Source organism: Hemicordylus capensis, chromosome 2, assembly GCF_027244095.1.
Source record: "Hemicordylus capensis ecotype Gifberg chromosome 2, rHemCap1.1.pri, whole genome shotgun sequence".
NCBI lineage: Eukaryota > Metazoa > Chordata > Lepidosauria > Squamata > Cordylidae > Hemicordylus > Hemicordylus capensis.
Genome location: NC_069658.1, coordinates 104122525 through 104145194, shown reverse-complemented (window position 1 = coordinate 104145194; position 22670 = coordinate 104122525). Strand labels below are relative to the sequence as shown.

The 22670-nt window shown below is 43.7% G+C and overlaps 1 long non-coding RNA gene across 1 annotated transcript in view; it reads right to left on the bottom strand.

Moving 5' to 3' along the window:
- Positions 1–5036: 5036 nt before the first annotated feature.
- The window catches only part of LOC128348144 (uncharacterized), a 47524-nt gene continuing 29890 nt past the window's right edge, over positions 5037–22670 (bottom strand). Inside the window, exons 2-4 of the long non-coding RNA XR_008317954.1 lie at positions 15835–15899; positions 8719–8837; positions 5037–7571 (exon numbers count right to left, since the gene is read on the bottom strand). This is a non-coding gene — a long non-coding RNA (uncharacterized LOC128348144). The remainder of the gene's footprint in view (positions 7572–8718; positions 8838–15834; positions 15900–22670) is intronic.

Genomic DNA, 22670 nt, shown 5'->3' with positions numbered 1-22670 from the left:
AAGAGACAAGGAGCAGTGCTACAATGAAATCTGTAAATAGACACTCCATGTCTATTTCCTTGAGGATGGAAATAGACATGGAACTAGACATGGAAAAACAATCTCTGAACTCAGAGGGAGGTTCCAACCTTGAATTGGTATATTAAGGGATGCCAAAGGAGAGATAGTAACTGATTCAGAGAAGATCAAACAAAGATGGAAGGAATATGCTGAAAATCTGTACAGCAGGGAGGGACGTCAGCATCCAAGATACTCTAGAAGATATTCCCTACTTGCAAGAACCTCTATTACGGGAAGATGAAGTTAGATCAGCACTCTGGTCATTACCAAGTCGGAAGGCTACAGGAATTGATGGAATTGCTTCAGAAATATGGAAGGCAACAGAAGAAGAATCAGTCAAGGCTCCAACCAAACTATGCTAGCAAATCTGGAGAACGACACAGTGGCCAACAGATTGGAAGAGGTCAGTCTATATACCCATACCAAAGAAAGGAGGCTTGACAGATTGCACAAGCCATCGCATAATATCCTTAATTCCACATGCTAGCAAAATAATGCTCAGGATCATCCAATGCAGATTAGAGCCCTACGTGGAAAGGGAAATGCCAGATGTCAAAGCTGGTTTCAAAAAAGGCTGAGGAACAAGAGCTTAGCCCAATCTCCCCACAGACAATTCAAAGGCAGCCCTTGGTTGCCAGATCCACCACCCACATGACTGCTGGCTCCATCACAGGGCAGCTGGGGCTGTGGAGATTGGGGGCCGCAGGGCCCCCAGAAGTTCCAGGATGCCCCACGCAAGTGCGTGGGGCATCCTGGAGAGACCCCCAAGCTGGGGAGACTGCTTGCAGCCTCTTGGTTGGGGGTCTACTCGTGTGTCACTGTGCATCGCAACAACATACAACAAAAAGATGAGGTTAATGGAGCACTCGCTCCATTAACCTCATCTAAGGGGAGGGGTATTTATGGAGGTTTGCTGCCGGAAGCTGCACGGCTCCTGTTGCAACACATGATCAGCCAAAAGTGGGCTAGGCTCCCTTAGCCCACTTTTGGGCAATCGTGAGAATAGCCCCAATATGTACTTTTATTGACCACAGAAAAGCCTTTGATTGCATTGACCATGTCAAGTTTTGAAATATCCTTAGGAAAATGGGCATCCCAGAACACCTCATTGTTCTCACGAGAAATCTATACACAAGACAGGAAGCCACAGTCCAGACAGAACATGGTGAAACAGACTGGTTCCAGATCAGCAAAGGAGTAAGACAAGGCTGTATACCTTTTCCTTCTTTATTCAATTTATGTACTGATCATATACTGAGAGAAGCTGGATTGGAAGAAGATTAGTGTGGTTTTAGTTAGAGGAAGGAACATCAATAAGCGCGCTACACTGATGACACCACTCCGATAGCTGAGAATGTGGATGATCTGCAAGCTCTAGTAATGAAAGTCAAGAGAAAAATGAAAAAAAAATGGGACTACAACTTAATGTAAAGTAGACTAAACTAATGACAACGGGTACAGCAACCAACCTCAGAACTGACAATGAAGACACTGAAGTGGTGGATAGGCTTCTTTTAGAAGCTAAAAGGCTTCTGCCTTTTAGGATCGACTGTCAAGAAATACACCGCAGACTAGCACTTGGTAGATTGCAATGAAGACCTTTGAAAGGATATTTAGATGCTGTGATGTGTCTACACCATCACCTACAAAGATTAGAATAGTTTGGACGATGGTTTTTTCCATGACACTCTATGGATGCGAGAGCTGGACTTTGAAGAAGCAAGACAGAAAAAGCATTGACGCTTTTGAACTTTGGTGCTGGAAAAGATTTTTGAGGATACCATGGACAGCCAGGAAAACAAACAAATGGATCATAGAACAAATCTATCCAGAATTTTCACTCAGTGTGAAATGACCAGGCACAAATGACCAGGCTCAAACTATCATAATTTGGACACATTATGTAAAGATCCAGCTCCCTTGAGAAGTCCATAATGCTGGGGAAATTTGAAGGAAAGAGAAGAAGAGGATGACCAGCAGCAAGGTGGATGGACTCGATTATGACACTGATCAATGCACCACTGAGGGACCTTAAAGGCCAAGTTGAAGACAGATCATCCTGGAGAGATTCTATCTATGTGGTCGCTAAGAGATGACACTGACTTGACGGCACTTAATCAATCAGTCAAAACCACTTTGGGAACTTTTGCTGAAAAGCAGTATATAAATATGTGTCATATTCATATTTGTATTCCAGATGACCCAGTTTTGTACAGCACCAAGTGCATGCATAGTAGTTGTACCAATAAATACTAGAGGCTCTGGAGTTGTTAATTTTACAGTTTGGAAATGGCAGCTTAAAAGTCCAACTCTGATGTAATCTAGAGATGTGCACGAAACGTGATTTGGATAGCAAATCACAGCACATTTCTTTAACATGGAAGGATTTTGCATCTCTTTTAACATGGAGGAGAGAAGATTCATACCTGCTTCTCGCCACCACTTCCTTAATCACGGCACTCACCCCCGCATCTCCCCACCACTATCATCATATGCCGACAGCGCTCTCCCCCAGTGCCCCTACGCAGCGCCAGCATGCACATGGCCTCCATGCATGCAGCATAATGGAGCATTATGCCCCTTCCACAGAATTTCAATTAAACTTTCACACAAGTATTGGTTCATTTTCTGATTCTCTTTTTTACAAGATTTGAAGTCAGGGAGCTTTTTGCTGTATGTATAAACCAATTTGATAACTTTGGTGTTGAAAAGCGGTATATAAATAATAATTTATTCTCCCGTGACTGTCCATGCTTGTGTCACTACTGTTATAAACAGTATTATATAAATAATGCCCAAATCAGTTTCTGATGCTATAAAGTACTTTGGAAATTGTATGCAAGTGCAGGATCACTGCTGAACAGAATTGTTTCCTCAATCACAGGAAAGTTACTTCAGACCTGGTCAAGCCTTGAGGATTCCAAATGCATTTCTTCGCATGTTTGTTGTTCCACTACTACATGTTTGCTGACTTTACTCACAAAGTTCACCTTAACGTGAGGCTATTTTCTTTTACAAAAGAGGTTTAGAGAACTTACAAGCCTCTGCTTTCCTTAGTGCTTTGTTGATATGGGAAACCTTTATTCTTCTTAGTTTGTATGCATGATAATTTTATGTATGAACTATTTATGTATGTATTCATAGAGATTATAGATGAAGTCTATTTGAAAATAAAATGACCTATACGTGCCAGCATGACTATTTGCAACAATTATGCAAGCCACATCTAAACGTAAAAATAATCATGAAAACCAAACACTATACCATAGCTCAGCTATGTAAAAATGGAAAGAAATGGTCAAGTGAAGTTCCTGACTCAGTACTGATATACAAGATAACGCAGGCATAATTTACATTTGCACGAGGTTCAAGGCTGGTGGGACCCTAAGGACTAGAAAATAATGAATAAAATATCATCAACATTGATGAGTTATTCATGATACCGTTTCTTGCCACAAACCCAAAGCATACATTTTGCTATACAGATCTCAGATATTGAAGTGGATACTTTGTCCACTTCTATGCAGCTTTCCTAAAATCTATGCAGTTAAGCATCTGCTATTTTAAAATGTTTGTTAACGTTCAATTGCTGTGATAATTTCAGGGGAGGGACCATCGCTCGGTTGAAGAGCACATCCTTTGCATGCAGAAGCTTCCAAATTCAATCCCTGGCATCTCCATCTCAAAGGATCTCAAGGGAAAGACCCCTGCCTGAGACCCTGGAGAGAAGCTGCCAGTCAGAGTAGGCAATACTAGGCTAGCCAGACCAATCGTTTGTCATTATAAGGCAGCTTCAGACACTCAGTGGACAGATAAAGAAAAAAAGTGTCTCCTGTTGTATCCCCAACGATTTAATTTTTTTTAAAGTAAACATAGGCACACACCCAGACTGACACTGGGCGGAGCACTGTGCAACAAAGGAGGGAAGATTTTCCATCATTTCCCCTTCCCTCTGCCCTTACCTGTGCCTCCTGCAACGATGTCCTTGAGAATGGGGGGAGCCTCAGCAACATGATTTTGGGAGGCACAGGTGACTGCTAAGGAAAGGGGAAACTGGTGAAAATGATCCCTCCATTACTCAAAGGAAAACTCTGGCATGTCAGCTCAGCATTAATCTGCATGTCAGTCATGATGTTCAAAGCAAGACAAACACTTACTTTAATTGGTATCCTGTGGCCAGAAGATTTATATACCTCTTTTCAGCACACGCACGCACGCACACACACACACAAATGCACAAAGTGGTTTACATAACAAAAGGAAAGAGAACTGGTTTCCCATCCCAAAAGGTCTCACAGTCTAAATTTGGACATAAAATGGAACTGGAGTTAACCGGGGCAGAGTTGAAACTCTGCTATGTCTGAATTCGTGCAACCATGGTTTAGAGCTGAAAGTGACCTGTGGTTTGCCTCACCAACAGAGGCGTAACTATAGGGGGGGCAGGGGGGGCACGTGCCCCGGGCGCCATCTTTTCTGGTCACATGGGGGGTGCCGACATGACAAAAAAAATATTTTTTTAATTTTTTTTTGTTAATACAAATGTTTCCTGCTCAGTGCAGCAGCGCTGCAGCAGTCAAGGGAGCGCGTCGGCAGCCCATCCCCCACGAGCGGTCCCTTCCGCGCCGCCCGCGCCCCCCCCCCATTGCTTTGCTGGCACCTGGCGGCCAGTCAGTGGCCTGGCTTGGCGGCGGTGGCAGGCGCTTGTGAGGAAAAACCTAAGTATAATGTAGGATGTTATGGCACAGGGGGGCGGGCGCGGGGGGCGCCATTTCAGTGCTTGCCCTGGGCGCCATTTTCCCTAGTTACGCCTCTGCTCACCAATCACCAATTTGAACCTTTGGTTTGCAGAAAAGTTCACTGCCAAGACCGGAGACTTGGTTGCTAAAGTGTTACACCTGAATGTGAACGCCACCATAACCACGGTTTCATGCTGGTTTTGGAATCGCAATAATAGAGTTGTAAGTAAGTTGTAAGTTGTAAGTTTATTGTGGTCACAGACCAGATTAACAAACAATAACAATTAATAGCATTAATAAGAAAATTCAAGAAATTTCAAAGTTTACAAAATCACAAATGGTTCAAATTACTAATATAACAATAATAGAGAGGGCAGCCCAGACCCGCTCAGGAATGTGGCAGCTCTATGCACACCACGACTATTGATTGCTGCCTCTCAGCCAAAGCTCCATGCCCCTACCATCCTCCTCTCTCTTCCCCATTCTGCCTGGCAACAGAGATGTGTACTGAGGTTTTAAAGATACAAAACCATCTCATGTTTTGCCGCCTTTCTACAGCAGTCAAGGGGAACTGGGCACACCGAGGGAGAAAGATGGGGATGGTGAACAGTAGGGAGGAAGTTCCACATGTGGCTGCACATGTCTCTCCATTCCAGCCAAGCTGGTGCCTGCCTATACATTAACACAGGTGGGCACAACCCAGTGCAGCACTGCACCCCAGCAGGATCCCCTGTGATGGATTGTAGCACTCCACAAAAATAACTTTGTGCTTTTGTTCCCAACATGGCCATGCCCCTCGCAAGGCGACCTGTGCTCTTGTCCTGCTCACACCCAACAGAGGTGGCCTGAAATAAGATGGGTGTTTACTTCCTCCACAGGTGTGCACCAAGAGCAGTCTCCATTGTCAGGGTGCCAGCCAGTTGGAAGGTGGAGGGCATGGGGTGCAAATGCATCCATAGTGAGGGACTCATCTTTCGATGCCAATCAGTACACTTTGCTGCTGCTAAAAGCTATGCTATGCTCTCCCTGCAGCATAGGATCATGGACAATTGCGACGTCCCCAGACGACATGCTGATACCCTGCCCTCAGTCTGGCAATGTGAACTGCATGCAGCTGCCTGCAATATGGCTTCGTCAGCCAAGAGCAGGGAGGGGCCACCCTGCCCTGAAACCAGAGGCTGTCAAATCATGGTTGGACAAACTTCTGCAATGTGATTTATGGTTTCAAATTGAAACCACGGGGTCGTCAATCTCCAGTTTCATGTTATGTTGTTATATGAGAATTTGGCCAGTATTTCCCCAGCCCTTTTTTTTTTTTTGGCCTGAGGAACACTTTTTAAAAGAAAAACAGATTGAAGCACCCACAATACATATATACACACTGTTCCTTCCCAACAGACACTTACTATGTTATGTTGTATTTATTTATTTATTTGGTTCCAGAAGGGAGAGGGCCCTCCTGATGCATTATGGGGTGACTTATCTGCAAAGTTGGAAAATTTAAATTCCCCTCTTCTGAAACTGACCCAGAAAGCCACCACAGCTCACTGGCCAGTGTTCTGTGACACGCTAGGTTGGGAAATGCTGACCTAAAAGTAAACCCAGACATGTCCCAGGGGCTATGAGGTTCTAGCATTCTTCTCCATCTATGAACATAGAAATCTGCCTTATCCTGAGCCGGACCATTGGTCCATCTAGCTCATTTTCTCTACACTGATTGATAGTGGCTTCTCCAAGGTTTCAGGTAGCACTCTTTCATGCATCTAATCCCATTTTAAAGCCATTTATACTTATGGCCATCAGTACATTTTCAGAAGCAGTGAATTCCAGAAGTTAATTATGCTTTGCACAATAAATGTATTTCATTTGTCTGACCAGAATCTCCTGCCAATCAATGTCTTTGGGTGTATCCAAGCTTTAGTAATATAAGAGAGAAAGAAAATGTTACATCTATCCACTTTATCCACAGCATGCATGATATAAAGCTCCAAGAACCAAAATTGGACTGACTTGGTTTTGATTATTTGTTCATTTGATAATGATTTCATCTCCTTTATGTCTGTGTTTTCTAGCCCCAGGACATGCACTCAACAGGTAACAATATCTTTAAACACACATAATAGTCATTACCATTGTTGTGACAGATCACACACACACTACTGCTGGAGTGAATTTCTATAACAGAATGTCTGTCAGGTTGCTGGGTCTTCTTCTTCTTCTTTCCTCCTCCTCCTGATTCCAGGTTTCTGTAGCTATAACAGCTATATTTAACCATCTATGACAGGTGACATTTTTGCCAGCATGCAGGTGCAGTCATGGGGACACAGAGCAGTTAACCACAGGAGCCTTGGCAAAGACATCTAGCAAACCTAAATACCAGTCCAGGTTTGGAGTACTGCAATGGCTTCTAAAGAAGCTTGAGCTTGGAGAAATCTCTAGGAAATGAGAGTTGCAGCATGGAGGGGCAGTCAACAAAAATGCCTCTTTGCATGCTTACAATATCCTTGCTGGAAAGACTGGTGGTAATACTCAGACAACCCACTTGGTCAGTCAGCGATCTTGGTGAAACACAGGGGTGGTTCTCAGACAAGTTGGGCCCAAGTAACTTAGGGCCACATTAGTTAAACAAGCACCTTGACTTCTATGCAAACGAGAACAGCAAGCCACTGAAGATTCTCGGCCACTGGCGCAACATGCTTCATTGATCAGTCCCTTCAGGAGGTGGTCTGCTGTGTTTCGAACAGGCTTTCTTAGAGAGGCCTGGGCCACTTCTAGCTTTTGAAGCCCCAAGCCATAATAATAATAAAAAGAAGAAGACTCATGAAAACAAAATAAGGCACCAGAAAATTAACATGTGTCTAAATTTGAGGCCCCCTTTACACTTGAGGCCAAATGGCCCTTCTGGCTCCTCCTCTGCTTGGCCCTGGTTTTGAAGCAGGTGAAACCAATAAGAAGGGAAGCACCAAACCAACAATAACTAGGACATCAGGACTGGTGAGAGAATGATGTAATGTAAAACAAAGTTCTTTCAATAAATCATACTCGCACCATTCCTGGTTGTTGTTTTTTTCCTTTTCTAGTTTTGAAGCAACTAAAACTTCTTAATAGTCAACAGGAGTAGGCTCACTTTGAACATATATTTACAGCATTCCAGGCATGAAAGACAGTTGCTAGGCCTGGATTTCATAGAAAGCATCACAAACCTCTGAACAGATGAATATAGTGAAAAGCACTCCTGGGCAGTGTACTGGCTCTGACTTTTCAGTGAAGCGACTTATCCATGGGCAAGACAAGGCTACAGATCTGCATTACCTGCAGAGGCTAGACCCATTCATGAAGGGAGTTCTGATTGTCTCTCTCCTCGGTAATTTATAAAATCTGCTGGCCATTTTAGCCTTGTCAAGTTTCAGTTTCTGAGGCTACTCAAATGTGTGTGCAAAACTGGACTAAGGAAGCCCAACCTGGTTTTGCACAGGTGTGTATACCGCCGGGATCAGGCCCAATCCAGGCAGTACTACAGCAACAAACCCACCTATGGAGCCTCCCTCTAAAATTAAAGGGACCAAGCGCTCCATTAGCCTAGTTTTTCCTATCATCTGTCAGCTGTGGCTGCAAGCAGACATGGCTAGCAGACTCAGGGAGGGGAGTGGGGAACCCCATAATGCACCATGCACTTGCATGTACATTATTGGAGCTCGGGGGTGGGCTGATGCAGGGCAATGTGTCCTGGCACCCCGACCCTCGGAGCTACTGGCACCAGCCGGTGCTCATCTGGGCAGGCAATCTGCTCACCCACGTAGAGGAAACTGCTCGTGTATGGGGAAGTAAGCTCTTCAGGGCTTCTTCTCTCCTAACCCTATTGCCCTTTCTCATTGGTCATGAGAAAGGGCTCTCTGTTTTCTTTCCATATCACATGCCTTACCATGATAAGGCACAACCATGTAGACTTCAGAATCTGGTCTGGATGTGCAGAAGAGTTTCAGCATACTGGTGTTCTCTCACACCACACCTTTATCCAGTCTTCCCCACCAGTTTCACCATCTTGAATAGAAACATGGACAAGATGAGATGTCATATGCCAAAAGAGTTGATTGATAGATTTCCCTAAACATAGACCACTGCACTGTCTACCTCCTAATTTTATTTAACCAGTGCTTTGAATTGGACCCTGTCACAGCAGCTTTTTCCATCCATAGTATGGGTCCTATGTGTTCATTAGCTGTATGATTAATGCCTTATATTGTATATTTTAAATAACTTTTTTCAGTATGCTACTTTGACTTCAGAAAAGTGGCTTAGAAGTTTCATTAATAAATAAACAATACATAGATGTGCATTTGAAAAGGCCCAATCATGATGACAACAGGACTGGAGAGATGGTTGGGTTTTATTTCCATTCCACCTGTAATGGGCTGACAATCCCCCTTCCACCCCCACAACATCATGAAAGAACTTAAGCTTTCAGTTACTATTTCCCCAATGATGAAAAGGCTTTATTCTTCCCTACACTGACCTCTGAATTTGCTATATAATGCACTTATCATCACTAGGTAAGGATAAATGCACTTTCTTTATTTTTTTAAAAAACTAACAAAGTAAGAGAGCATCTCAGTCTTAATTGACTTAGGTGTGATATCGCTAACCATTCAGCCAAAAAAGGAGTTCAGCAAAGAAGCATTTTTAAAAATGAAAGGTGGAGAATATAACCTCTCCATTAAACAGAGGGTCTGTGCTGCTGTTTTATTCTTTTCTTCTTGCTTCCCTTCCCCTACAACAGTAGCTTTTCTCTTAATGGTTCTTGTCATTAATTTATAGTTGTTCCCTTCAGTTTTCTGAAACAGGATAACTTTGCTAGCCTGTATTATGCACATGGAGTTGAATATATAGCTCTTCATGTGTGCTTACCTAGCAGCCATTGTGTATTGCATGGCATGGCGGGGAGTGTTTGGTGAGCACTCTCTTGGGCTTGTTTGAGAAAGGGGACTAGTGCTCCATTGGTCCTTTGAGGCTTGCTGGTGTAAGGGTGTTGACTGGGAATCATCACTGTTTTGGAGGCTCCACCAACCCCAAAGCCTAAATGTCGGGGCGGGGGAGGGGTGGTGAGGCCTTCAAAAGGGCCTTTTGAGGCTGGCAAAGAGGAACAGTGGTCTGCAGTGGTCTGATCTCCTGCTGAGTCAGGGCCATTTGCTATGCAAATGGACTACAAAATCATTTAAATACCACCTCCTCTGTCTGAAAGAACATCACCTTTAAACCCCTGTTCAAAAGAGAAAAATGTTGCTCTGCCTACAACATTTGTCAACATATCTTTGCCAAATTTTCAAGGGAGGTGTCTCTTGTCAGCAGGTGAATGGGTCCTGATTACCAGGCAGATTGGTTTTGATTTTACAAGCAACAGAATGTTCAGGGCTTATAATGGTCGAATGTTGAAACTACTCTCTGTCTTAACTATACTGACATGATTGTGTCAGTACAATAAACTCTGAAATAGCAAAATCAACTCCTCCCCACTTCCACAAATCATGGTAGTGTAATCATTACCATCATACGTTACAGTCAACCTTCTTTGGCTTACAAGCATTTTGCTTAAACTTGGCTTCTCTTATATTCACAAGTGTTGAGAGGTGGCTGTTCATGCCGATCAGTAAACAACACGAGCATGGCTAAACACACAGTTTTCAGTATAGAAGTCTACATTGTAGCGAGACTCCTGTTGCTTGCTGCCCAGGCTACCCAGTTGTGACCTGCAACAACATTTAAGCTTCAACTACTTGTTATGTGAGATATTAGGCTGGCCAGGATATAGTTTCAGTAGGCACCACGGGCATCTCAAATCACTTCTATGAAGTTCAATAGAATTAAGGTAAGCTTACAATACATATGAAATGATTACAAATGAAATTTGGGCCCTAGTGTGCATTCATGACACCACTCGTATCTTCCCAAGAGATCTTTCTAACTTGCCACAGCCCTCCCTGTTGCACACATGAACAAATCTGGGGATGGAGTCCAAGGAAGGCCCAAATTGTGCTAAGTGGGGCAGAAACAGTTAGGAGGCCCTGAATGTTTGCTCCCACAATGCCATATGGCTCTGGCTGTACCAGAAGAGTGAGCCTTCTCCCAGTGGTGGCCAGTACTAGAGCAGGGGGTGGGTGGGGGTGGGGGGTGGGCTGCAGTTCATTCTCACTCCATGCAGCTGCCTCTCTATCTCTCACCTCACTCCACCACAGCATTAGGTCCGGGCTATCCTCAACATAGCAAATACTAGCCTAATGCCACAGCAGGGAAAGATGAGAGAGAGAGAGGTCAGGGGCAGAGCCACCATTGAGTGGACGGGTTGAAGCCAGACAGGACTGGGTCGGTTTGAATCTGATCCGGATTTGAACCAAACCGGCCAAACGGATTTGAACCAAACTGGCTCACACACTATTATTATTATTATTATTACATTTATATCCCGCTCTTCGTCCAAGGAGCCCAGAGCGGTGTACTACATACTTGAGTTTCTCTTTCACAACAACCCTGTGAAGTAGGTTAGGCTGAGAGAGAAGTGACTGGCCCAGAGTCACCCAGCTAGTTCTATGGCTGAATGGGGATTCGAACTCAGGTCTCCCCGGTCCTAGTCCAGCACTCTAATCACTACACCACGCTGGCTCTCACATCCCTAATAGGAACTTACTTACTTACTTATTTATTTTTAATATATGTATATACCACCCCAAACCAAAGTCTCAGGGCGGTTCCTAATCATAAAATAACAATACAAATAAATAAAACATTAAAATCAATCAAAACTCAAAAAAAGCTGCTTAAAACGAAAAATTTACAATATTGAAAATTAAAAAAGCTAAAAGGCCTGGTTAAAAAGATGAGTCTTCAAAGATATTTTTAAAACCACTAGAGATGGGGAGAGTCTTTTGTCTGTGGGAAGTGCATTCCAAAGTCTTGGAACGACAACTGAGAAGGCCTGTGCCTGAATTGCCACAAAACGACTTGAAGGTAGTCACAGACAGGCCTCCCCTGACGAATGCAGTGGACTATGGGGATTGTGCAGAAGAAGATGCTCTCTTAAATACCATGGGCCTAAGCTGTTTAGGGCTTTATAGGTTATAACAGCACTTTGTATTTTGCCCAGAAACCTATTGGCAGCCAGTGTAACTCCTGTAATATAGGAGTAATATGATCTCTTCGAGATGACCTGGAGACCAACCTGGCTGCCACATTCTGTACTAACTGTAGTTTCTGGATTACGTACAAAGGCAGCCCCACATAGAGCACATTGCAGTAATCAAGTCTGGAGGTTACCAGCAAATGTACTACTGTTCTGAGGTCATGAATCTCAAGAAATGGATGCACCTGGTGTATCAACCAAAGCTGATAAAAAGCACTTCTGGCCACTGCCTCAACCTGAGAAACCAGGGAGAGGCGTGAATCCAGAAGCACTCCCAAACTGCGTACCTGTTCCTTCTGAGGAAGTGTGACCCCATCTAGAACAGGCAGGTCAATATCATTTCCCGAGTAACGACCCTGCACAACAAGTACTTCCATCTTGTCTGGATTCAGTCTCAGTTTGTTATCCCTCCTCCAGCCCATTACTGCCTCCAGGCAGGTATTCAGGGAGGATATGCCTTCTCCTGATGAAGCTGACATGGAGAAATAGATTTGGGTGTCATCAGTGTACTGATAGCACTCAGCACCAAATCCCCAGATGATCTCTCCCAGTGGTTTCATGTAGATGTTAAAAAGCATTGGAGACTATATGGAGCCCTGAGAGACCCCATATAAAAGCTCAAGTTTTGAAGAGCAACAGCCTCCAAGCGACACCATCTGGAATCTGTCCAAGAGATAGGAGCAGAACCACCTCAAAGCAGTGCCTTCTACACCCAACTCCCTCAGACGTTCCAGAAGGATACTATGGTCGATAGTATCAAAAGCTGCCGAGAGAGCCAATAGGACCAAAAGAGTCACACTTCCTGCATCAAGTCCTAATTGGAGATCATCCATCAGGCCAACCAAGGCAGTCTCCACCACGTAACCCACCCGAAAACCAGTTGAAATGGGTCTATATAATCAATTTCTTCCAAGACCACCAGGAGCTGGGCGGCCACCACCTTCTCAATCAACTTACCCAGCCATGGGAGGATGGAGACAGGCCTGTAGTTATTAAACTCTGAGGTATCCAAGATAGGCTTCTTAAGAATAGGTCTAATAATTGCCTCCTTTAAGCAAGGGGGCATCCTGCCCTCCCTCAGAGAGGCATTAATAATTGCCACCAGGCCTTCCACAACAACCTCCCTGCCAGATAGTGTAAGCCACGTCAGGCAAAGATCAAGTAAACAGGTGGTAGGACACACTGTTCCAAGCAGCTTGTCCACATCCTTAGGAGTCACAAACTGAAACTGATCCAGTTTAACCACACAAGAGGAGTTGCTGGATACCTCTGCATCTGATACTGTGCTAATGTGGAGTCAAAGTCTATAAACTTGCATATTGTATTCCTAGTGAGAGCTTTTCATAAGCATGCCATCTTTTGAATTGAAATGAAAATGAATTTTGAATGGTTATCAACATGAAAAAAATTGCCAACCTAGATGGTTTTAAACCAATGGAGTGTTGGCTTTCAATTACAGGGTGGAATTTAAGTAACCCACATAGTAATAAGATACAGGTGAAACTCAGAAAATTAGAATATCGTGCAAAAGTCCATTAATTTCAGTAATGCAAATTAAAAGGTGAAACTGATATATGAGACAGACGCATTACATGCAAAGCGAGATAAGTCAAGCCTTAATTTGTTATAATTGTGATGATCATGGCGTACAGCTCATGAAAACTCCAAATCCACAATCCCAGAAAATTAGAATATTACATGGAACCAAGAAGACAAGGATTGTAGAACAGAACAATATATCAGTTTCACCTTTTAATTTGCATTACTGAAATTAATGGACTTTTGCACAATATTCTAATTTTCCGAGTTTCACCTGTACAAACTCAGCAGCCATGGATGATCCATTGTATGTTCTGTTTTCTAAACTTTTATTTTATTTTAAAGATGAATTGTCTACATGAAACAGCAAAACTGAGAACAAATATACAATTTATATGCCTGATTCTGTCTTCCAATTGCACCTCCTTATAGATGCAACAATGCTTCTAAGATTATAAAAACATCAGAAAGCAAAAGAGAGATAAGTTAATTCCGTCACTGACCAGCAAATCAGAAAGCAAAATGTAAATGGTGGAAGTAGCTGTAGTGATATAGTGAGAGAAACACTAGGTTCCCATTCCAGTAATGCTAATGTGGACCAGAGAGAGCACTTACACGAGAGAATCAGTAACTCTCTCCTTGCAGACTGAATCTCCCATGGCAATGCAGCACTCCAGTATTATTAATTAAGCTTTTCTCAGTTGGGCTCCAAAAGAAGCCCCAATACGATACAAGCGAATCTACCCTACCTTACAAGATCTGCTAGTAAGGGGCTCTGTCCCACATGTCATCATTGGCTGAGGCTTGATTATCATGTATACAGGACAGGGTCTCCTCAATGGTGTCCCTTCTGTGGAGGACATCCCCTCTCACCTCCCTTATGGCCCTTTTTATTCAGGCTTTTGGGCCATGATGGCATCTTTGTTAACATTAATAGCCACTGCCAGATGTACTGTCTTTTTCTGTCCTTTGTTGACTCTGCAGTTTTGGATTTTAATTTCTATGGTTTAAATCTTGATGTGCAAGTAATTATGTTTTGATTTGCTGTAAGCCACCTTGGAGTCATAGAAGAAAAGTAGCAAAAAAATTCAACAATAAATGAATACATGCATACATAAAAGCAGCCTGGCATCTCACTCTCCTTTCCTGCAATCCTTCCCTGTCACTGCCCCCTATAGTCTCCTTATCTCAACAAATGCAGGATTAGGAACATGTCTTTGCCAAGGTGTTTCAATCTTAAATTAATCCTTTGAAATTAAAAAAAAGTTGACTTGCTTTTACTAATATGTTCTGTTTTCAGTTACAACAAAGTGGTACTTTAAAGGCTAACAGATGTATTGGGAAAAATTCATGGGCAAATCAAGCAATTCTTGCCTACAAAAGCTTATATCCACAACATAGTTGTTATTCTTTAAAAGTCCTTGGTGATTTTTCTTCAAGAGACTAAGATGACTACCCTTTTTGGAACAGGTTGAAGTGACTAAAGTAGTTTAAATACATGGCTGCAGGACATCAATTTTTTGCTAATCCAGACCATTCTCCAGAACAGGACCTTCTAGTTCACACATTTCTTAATGGTTAGTCCATATCATCTGGATGATAATGTACCAGAACCAAGGAGCACGTTAGGACAGTATGGTGCCTCTAGATTAAAGAATAAGATAAAACATCCTAGTGAAAAGAAAAGTGAGCCTTGTCACATATGATTTTTTTTAAATCCCCATGCCCTGCCTCTTATCCTTTCTATGGGGAAATGTGCATCATTCTAAAGGATGTCCACCCAAACTAATGTCATTTTTCCAGTTGTGAGTTGTGACCAATAGGGCTGGACACTCTCTCTCTCTCTCTCTCTCTCTCTCTCTCTCTCTCGGGGAGCTGCAGTGTGGAGCAAGGGTAACTCCTTGCCCTATGCTTTCACTCACTTAGATCAACCCCCTTACCCCACAGCTGTAGGATGTTTTGCATGGAGGGGAAAATTTAGTTGCAGTGGGAGAAATTTGCAGGCACATTTTTTGTGCCCATAGGTTTTTCCTTCTTTAAGTTATAGCAACTTTTGTGGGGGGAGGCATGAATAACTGTAGCCAAGCTCTCTCTGTCCAGGTATGGTTGCAGTTGAAGTATCAGCCAAAGCTGATAAAAGGTGCTCTGAGCTCTGAGATGCAGTGACAATGCTGGATCGATGTGGGCCCCCAAACTGTGAACCTGGTCCTGCGAACCTGGTCCCACAGCGGGGAGTGCAACCCCATCTAGAACAGGCTTAACATCATTCACCCAGGCAGAGAAAACACTGGCCAACAGTACTTCTGTCTTGTCTGGCTTGAGTCTCACCTTGTTCACCCTCATCCAGCCCATTACTGCCTCCAGGCACTGATTCAGGACAGCCACCATCTCACCTATGTTTGATGAAAAAGAGAGATACAGCTGAGTGTCAACCGCATTCTGATAGCACCTCAGGCCTAATCTCCAGATGAGATTTGATCAGCATCTTTACCTTACTTTGGTAAGGATGCTGACAGTACTCTGCCAGAGAACAGACCCCCTTCACAGAACAACAATTCCAAGGGCTCCGTGGGAAAATAAAATCATGATTATATGAGCTTAATCTGGGAAAGATGTAGATAGGCCAAGAGGGAATTACAGTTCTCCATGGTTCTCCATGGCTGTGAGTTAAAGCTCTCAATGGCTGCTGCAGAATCTAGACCATATCTTTGGGTTACATATGTGCTGTTCAGCAAGAGGGATAAAAATTAGTTTGTCAGTCTCATCTGAAATGTTTCTGTTCTCACCTCTTTTTATACACCCAGAGCCCTATACAAAAAAAGTCTTTTCATCTCCTACATTATGAAGTTTTTAAAATGTAAATAGCTGGCCATATGCTTGCATGGTTTTCATGCCCCAAAGTATATACCAATCTACTTCAAACCCTGAAAACTCTTTCTTTGCATAATCAATACCCTCCTACTTTCCATGGTTGATATATTTTCACACCAAAAATCAACTAGCGTACAAGCTTCACAAAAGAACAGAATATTTTAAATGGACTCTGTTCTTTAAAGAAAGAAAGGAGGAGTCCAACCAAACCAAATTTCTGCATAGAATACCCTGGGAGAAATACAGTAATAACCAAAAGCTTCAAAATTAAAGTGGAGAAAAACAGTTACAGGGATAAGACATGTCTGCCTTCCGGTAGCCAACTGAATGCAGTTACTGTACATGATCTGCAACTTTGCAAAAGGGAATTTGTGCTGAAGCATTAATAGCAAGCTTATCAAGAAACTCTCAAACTTTTTACAGACAAGTTCATCAACACAAAAATATATATGAACTTATTAACATCACAATCTTCACTATAATTATCTTGGCAAACAAATGTATAGGCATCTCCATAGGTTTCTCTCAATCCCAATGAAATCAGAGATCTTAATTCTGTCATCCATTCTATTGTAGGACCTGCAAGTTTTAGTTGTACGATCCCAATAGTCTATAGACTTCTGTGACAGTTACAAATTTAGATCAAAGCTAAACTGTCTCTGGCAATTCAAGAGGCACTTCACACAATCGATGTGAAGCGCCGGAGGGGCTTCTGCAGGGAGAGCAGGCTTAGCCCATTCTCTCCGCAGATGAGCAGCCACTCAGAGTTGGGCGGCCGAATGACTGCCGGCTCCATCACAGAGCTGACGGGGTGGGTGGGGATCGGGGGCCGCATGGTCCCCAGAAGTTCTAGGATACCCTGCACGAGCGTGCAGGGCATCCTGGAAAGACCTCCGAATCTTGGAGGCTGCTTTCAGCCTCCCGGTGGAGGTGTCCTCAGGTGTAGCCATGGCGCAGAGCCACGCCGTGGTGGCATATGATCAGAAAACCCAGGTTAGTGGAGCGCTCGCTCCGCTGACCTGGGCTAAGGGGAGGCTACTTTGGTGGGCTAGCTGCCAGAGAACCACCAGGCTCGCCCGCAAGCCTGGTGGTTCTCACGATGGGGAAAAACCGGGCTGGGCTTCTTTAGCCCAGTTTTCCCTCATCGTGAGAATAGCCTCATTGTATTCATGAATTCATTTATTAAAATTCTATACCACTTTAAAAAATTCAAAACCTCACAGCAGTACCCAACATGTAAATAGTGACTCAGGTAAACCAGTTCTCTCTCTCTTTCTCTCTCTCTCTCTCCATTTTCCTTATGCTCCTCAAATATTTCGTAATTCAACTGCCCTGCCTCAGCCACTGACTTAATTCCCAGGCTCAGACATCTAACAACTTCTAGTTCCTCCAGGGATCCTCAACATTGGGCCCCCAGATGTCAGTGGACTTCAGCTCCCATAATTCCAAGCCCCAGTGGCCTTTGGTTGGGGATTATGGGAGTTGAAGTCCAAGAACATCTGGGGGCCCAATGTGAGGATCCCTGTACCACTTTTCCCTCTTGCTTCAGGGCGTAAGTAAGAGCTGCCCATATAGCCAAGATTTTTAGTGTAACTGCAACTGTACAACACACTCCTAAACAAAAGGTGGCAGCAAAGACAGAAGTTCTGATCTTTAATGTTGATGTGAACCTGGAAGTTTTATCTTCAGACAATGAAATGAGTAACTTGAGTATTTCCTTATCCCCTCAACATTCCACAGGTCCTGGAAGGTCATCCTGCCATACTGTGGTTTGAAAAAACATTTTTATTCACATATAGACATATACACTTTGAGGTTCCAAAGGAATCCCTTGACTATGAAGAAACCATTACTTTATTTTGAGGTAGCCCTGTTTTGCTGGCAAACAGATAGGCACATAGGCACCCAAGTTTATGAATTAAGCTAGTGCTGGCCTGTACAACATGTGACTTCCAAGCCTAACAAGCAGCCAGGTGCAGTGTCAGGCATGCAGCAAAAAGAAATTATTTGATGGGCACCATAGATGGCTGGTGGGCTCCAGTTGACTTTGTGGATCACAAATTATGCCGGCATGGGCTCATGACCCATGAAAACATGTTCCTGAAGGACCTTCTGGAACAAGGGGAGATTGCAAAAATCAAAAATCAAAAATCTTTGCACTCTTCTTTGTTAGAAGCCTGCACACACCATTAGAGGTTGTATACATGACCTTTTACTGGGGTGGGGAGGATGGTGGGGGAGGCAGCATAGCACCCTCCTTCTCCCCAGATGATCTCTCCTATCTTTCTGGCTGTGCAACTTGTATGCCCACATGAGTAGCTCTTCCTGGAGCTGTGTGGCCATCTGGAGACAGAGAAAACACAGCCCAACTTCCAGAAATCCCTAAATGTACAGCACGAGGAGCATTGAGGGATTCTCCCTCAGTTGGGCACTCTAGGCACCTGCTCTAGACAACTGGCTCTGTAGGCACATGACCGGGGACCCGGGGAGAAGGGCGCACTTGTGCCCTTCTATCCAGGTAAAAGCCAGAGTTAAAATCCTTACCCAGCAGGGCAGCTATGGGATCAGACATGATCTCAGAGCATCACACAAGCATCCTACCCTGTAGGGCTGTTCATGTGAACAGCCTCTTAATCAGGATGTCACCCAATGTCTGCCTTGGGCTTAGGCCCAGGGAATTTAAGAGAACATAAATTCTCTTCACTATGATTATCACTAATAATTCTTCACTATGAACCCGGTGAGATCCATCTACAATTGCCAACAGCTAATCTGGCAGCTACTCAGGGACAGGCCTTCCCTATTGCCGGCTTTGGAATGCCCTCCCTACTGAAATAAGACCCTCCCCATCTCTGATTGCTTTTTTAAAGTATCTAAAACCACATTTTGTGAACTAGCGTGGTGTAGTGGTTAGAGTGCTGGACTAGGACCAGGGAGACCTGAGTTCAAATCCCCATTCAGCCATGAAACTAGCTGGGTGACTCTGGGCCAGTCACTTCTCTCTCAGCCTAACCTACTTCACAGGGTTGTTGTGAAAGAGAAACTCAAGTATGTAGTACACCGCTCTGGGCTCCTGGAGGAAGAGCGGGATATAAATGTAAAAAAAATTTTTTTTAATTCACCCAGACTTTTAAACTATAACTGTGATTTTAAATTGTTTTAATGTTTTTAATTTTTGTTTTATTTTGTTTTATGTTGTTATAAACCACCCAGAGATCTATGTTTGGGTCAGTCTACTCATATACGGAAGGGGGGAGGGGGAGAGAGGGAGAGGAAGGAAGGAAGGAAGGAAGGAAGGAAGGAAGGAAGGGTGATGACCCTTTAAACTGGTTCACAAAGAAATGATGTAACATTTTTATTATTATTATTATTTCTTGTTTACAGAGTCAGGCAGGTGTTATTAACTGGTTTGTTTTATCCAGACATCGAGTCCTTTCCAAGGACCTGGGATGGCTGAATTTTATTATCAATGTTGTTGCTGTTATTACTATAGATATCGTTGCAGAATATAGGCTGTTCCCAATAAAGTTGCTTTTTGTATTTGGCTGATGGTGATTTCTGTGGCCCCTATGGTGTTGAGGTGCTCTTCAAGGTCTTTTGGAATTGCACCTAGGGCGCCAATTACCACTGGGATTATTTGGGTCTTCTTCTGCTACAGCCTTTCAATTTCAATTGGTAAATCTTTGTATTTTGTTATTTTTTCTATTTCTTTTTCTTCTATTCTGCTATCCCCTGGTATTGGTATGTCAATTATTTTAACTTGTTTTTCTTTCTTCTTGACTACAGTTATATCTGGTGTATTGTGTGGCAGATGGTTGTCTGTTTCTATTTGGAAGTCCCATAATATTTTTGCATCTTCATTTCTACAATTTTTTCAATTTTATGGTCCCACCAATTTTTGGCTACAGCTACCTTGTCATGCCTTTGTTAGTAGTCAGTCTGTGCGATCTTTTTACAACAGCTGATTAGTTAGTCCACTGTTTCATCTGTTTCTTTACAAAGGTGGCACTTGCTGTTTGTTGTTGACTTTTCTACTTTTGCTCTTATTGCATTTGTTCCTAATGCCTGTTCTTGCGTAGCCAGTATTAAACCCTTGTTTCTTTCTTCAAGTTGCCATTCTTAAGCCATTGCCAGGTATTGGTGATGTCTGATTTTCCACTTATATTGTGTAAATATTGACCATTCTTTTAACTTCAGTGTGTGCGATGTTATCAATTTGGAGAATGCCCAAGTATTTGTAATGTTCTTTCTCTTCCAGGTTCTTGATGTTGCTTCCATTGGGCAGTTCTATTCCTTCTGTTTTGTTATTTTCCCTCTGTTCATTATTAATGCAGCACACTTGTCTAGTCCAAACTCCATTGCTGTATTGCTATATTGCTTTAGTATTAGTATTAGTATTAATTGTTGTTTACACAGTCAAACAGGTGTTATTGACTGATTTGTTTTATCCAGACATCGAATCCTTCCCAAGGACCTGGGATGGCTGAATTTTATTGTCAATGTTGTTGCTGTTATTATTATAGATATTGTTGCAGAATATTATTATTATTATATTATTAGAATATATTAGAATATATATTATATTATTAGAATATATTATATTATTATTATTATTGTTTACACAGTCAGACAGGTATTATTGACTGGTTTGTTTTATCCAGACATCAAGTCCTTCCCAAGGACCTGGGATGGCTGAATTCTATTATCAATATTGTTGTTGTTGTTGTTATAGATATTGTTGCAGAATATAGGCTGTTCCCAGTAATGTTGCTTTTTGTAATTGGCTGATGGTGATTTCTGTGGCCCCTATGGTGTTGAGGTGTTCTTCAAGGTGTTTTGGAATTGTACCTAGGGCACCAATTACTACTGAGATTATTTTGGTCTTCTTCTGCCACAGCCTTTCAATTTCAATTTGTAGATCTTTGTATTTTGTTATTTTATTTTTATTTTTTCTTCTTCTATTCTTTCCCCTGGTATTGCTATGTCGATTATTTTAACTTGTTTTTATTTGTCCCCAGACCCCGGTCCCAAGAAGACACAGACAACAATGTAGTGGGTAAAAAGGGCCACAGCTTTATTGATAAACTGTAATAGGATTAGTGGACTGGATAGGGTTAAGGCCACCTCCCCAAGACAGTGCGGGGCCTAGCAATGACTGGGTTCGGACTACTGCGTCTTCCCCCATGCCTTGCTTGGGCGACACACCCTGGCTCAGGAAGGCAGCAGATGGAATACCTTCTCCCTCCCCTTCACGGCCAACCCTCAAGCAGGCCTGGATCCTTCTAGGTCTTCGCACACCCCGGACCACACAGCCCATGCGTATGTTAAGTGTCTGAACCAGGTTTCATGGCGAATCGTCCTCCCTGGGCCACACAAACCACAAGGGAGAAATTGACCAATCACCCGTTTTAACTGTCCAAGGGTGCTCACCGATGTTCCATCCCATCCACTTACCACCCATCCCGCACTGTCCCTGCCACACAGGGAGGTTAGCCTCGCTTGACCTTCCTGCCCCACCACTCTCCAACACCTCCACCATGAAGAGCCCAGTTCGCTTGCCAAAACGTCTTCCCCCAGTGTAAAACAAAAACATGGAACCGGTGTTTCTATCTACCTAATCCCAGACTGCCAGGAGCAGCTGACTCTGGAGCACACCCCGCTTTCCAGCCAGTACCCTTGGCCATTCACCCCAAACCCACGTTGGGTCTGAGAATGGGAGGTGCTGGCCTGCTCGAATGCCCAGATGACCAACGCTGGCCACCGCACACACACACACACACGAGCCACTGCTCTGCCAGCACCTCCCCAGGACCAGTAGGCTTACCTGTCCTGCCGTCAGTCCAGTACATGCTGGCCCACTGCCCCCAAACCAAGTTGGGGGCACATCTGCCATAAGGCACCAAACCGGGAGGTGCCGGCCCCTTCAAACGCCCAGACGACCAACTCTGGCCGCCGATAAGTACACACATTGGAGCCACTGCTCCGCCAGCACCTCCCCAAGACCAGCAGGCTTACCTGCCCTGCCGTCCGTCTAGCCATGCTGGCCCACTGTCCACAAACCGAGGTGGAGTTACATCCGCTAGGAGCTGACCAGAATGCAGGCTCACCCAAGACCATGGTATGTCCCCAAACCAGGACCTGCACCGGAGCTGCCACTTTGCCAGCACCTGCCAAAGGTGTCACGCCCTCAATCTCAGACAGCGAGGAGGAAGGGGAAGCTGTCAACATTCCAGCCGATGCCGGGGTGTCTGAGGGGCAGAGCCCGGCTGTTAGTTTCCAAGAAACGGCTGAGG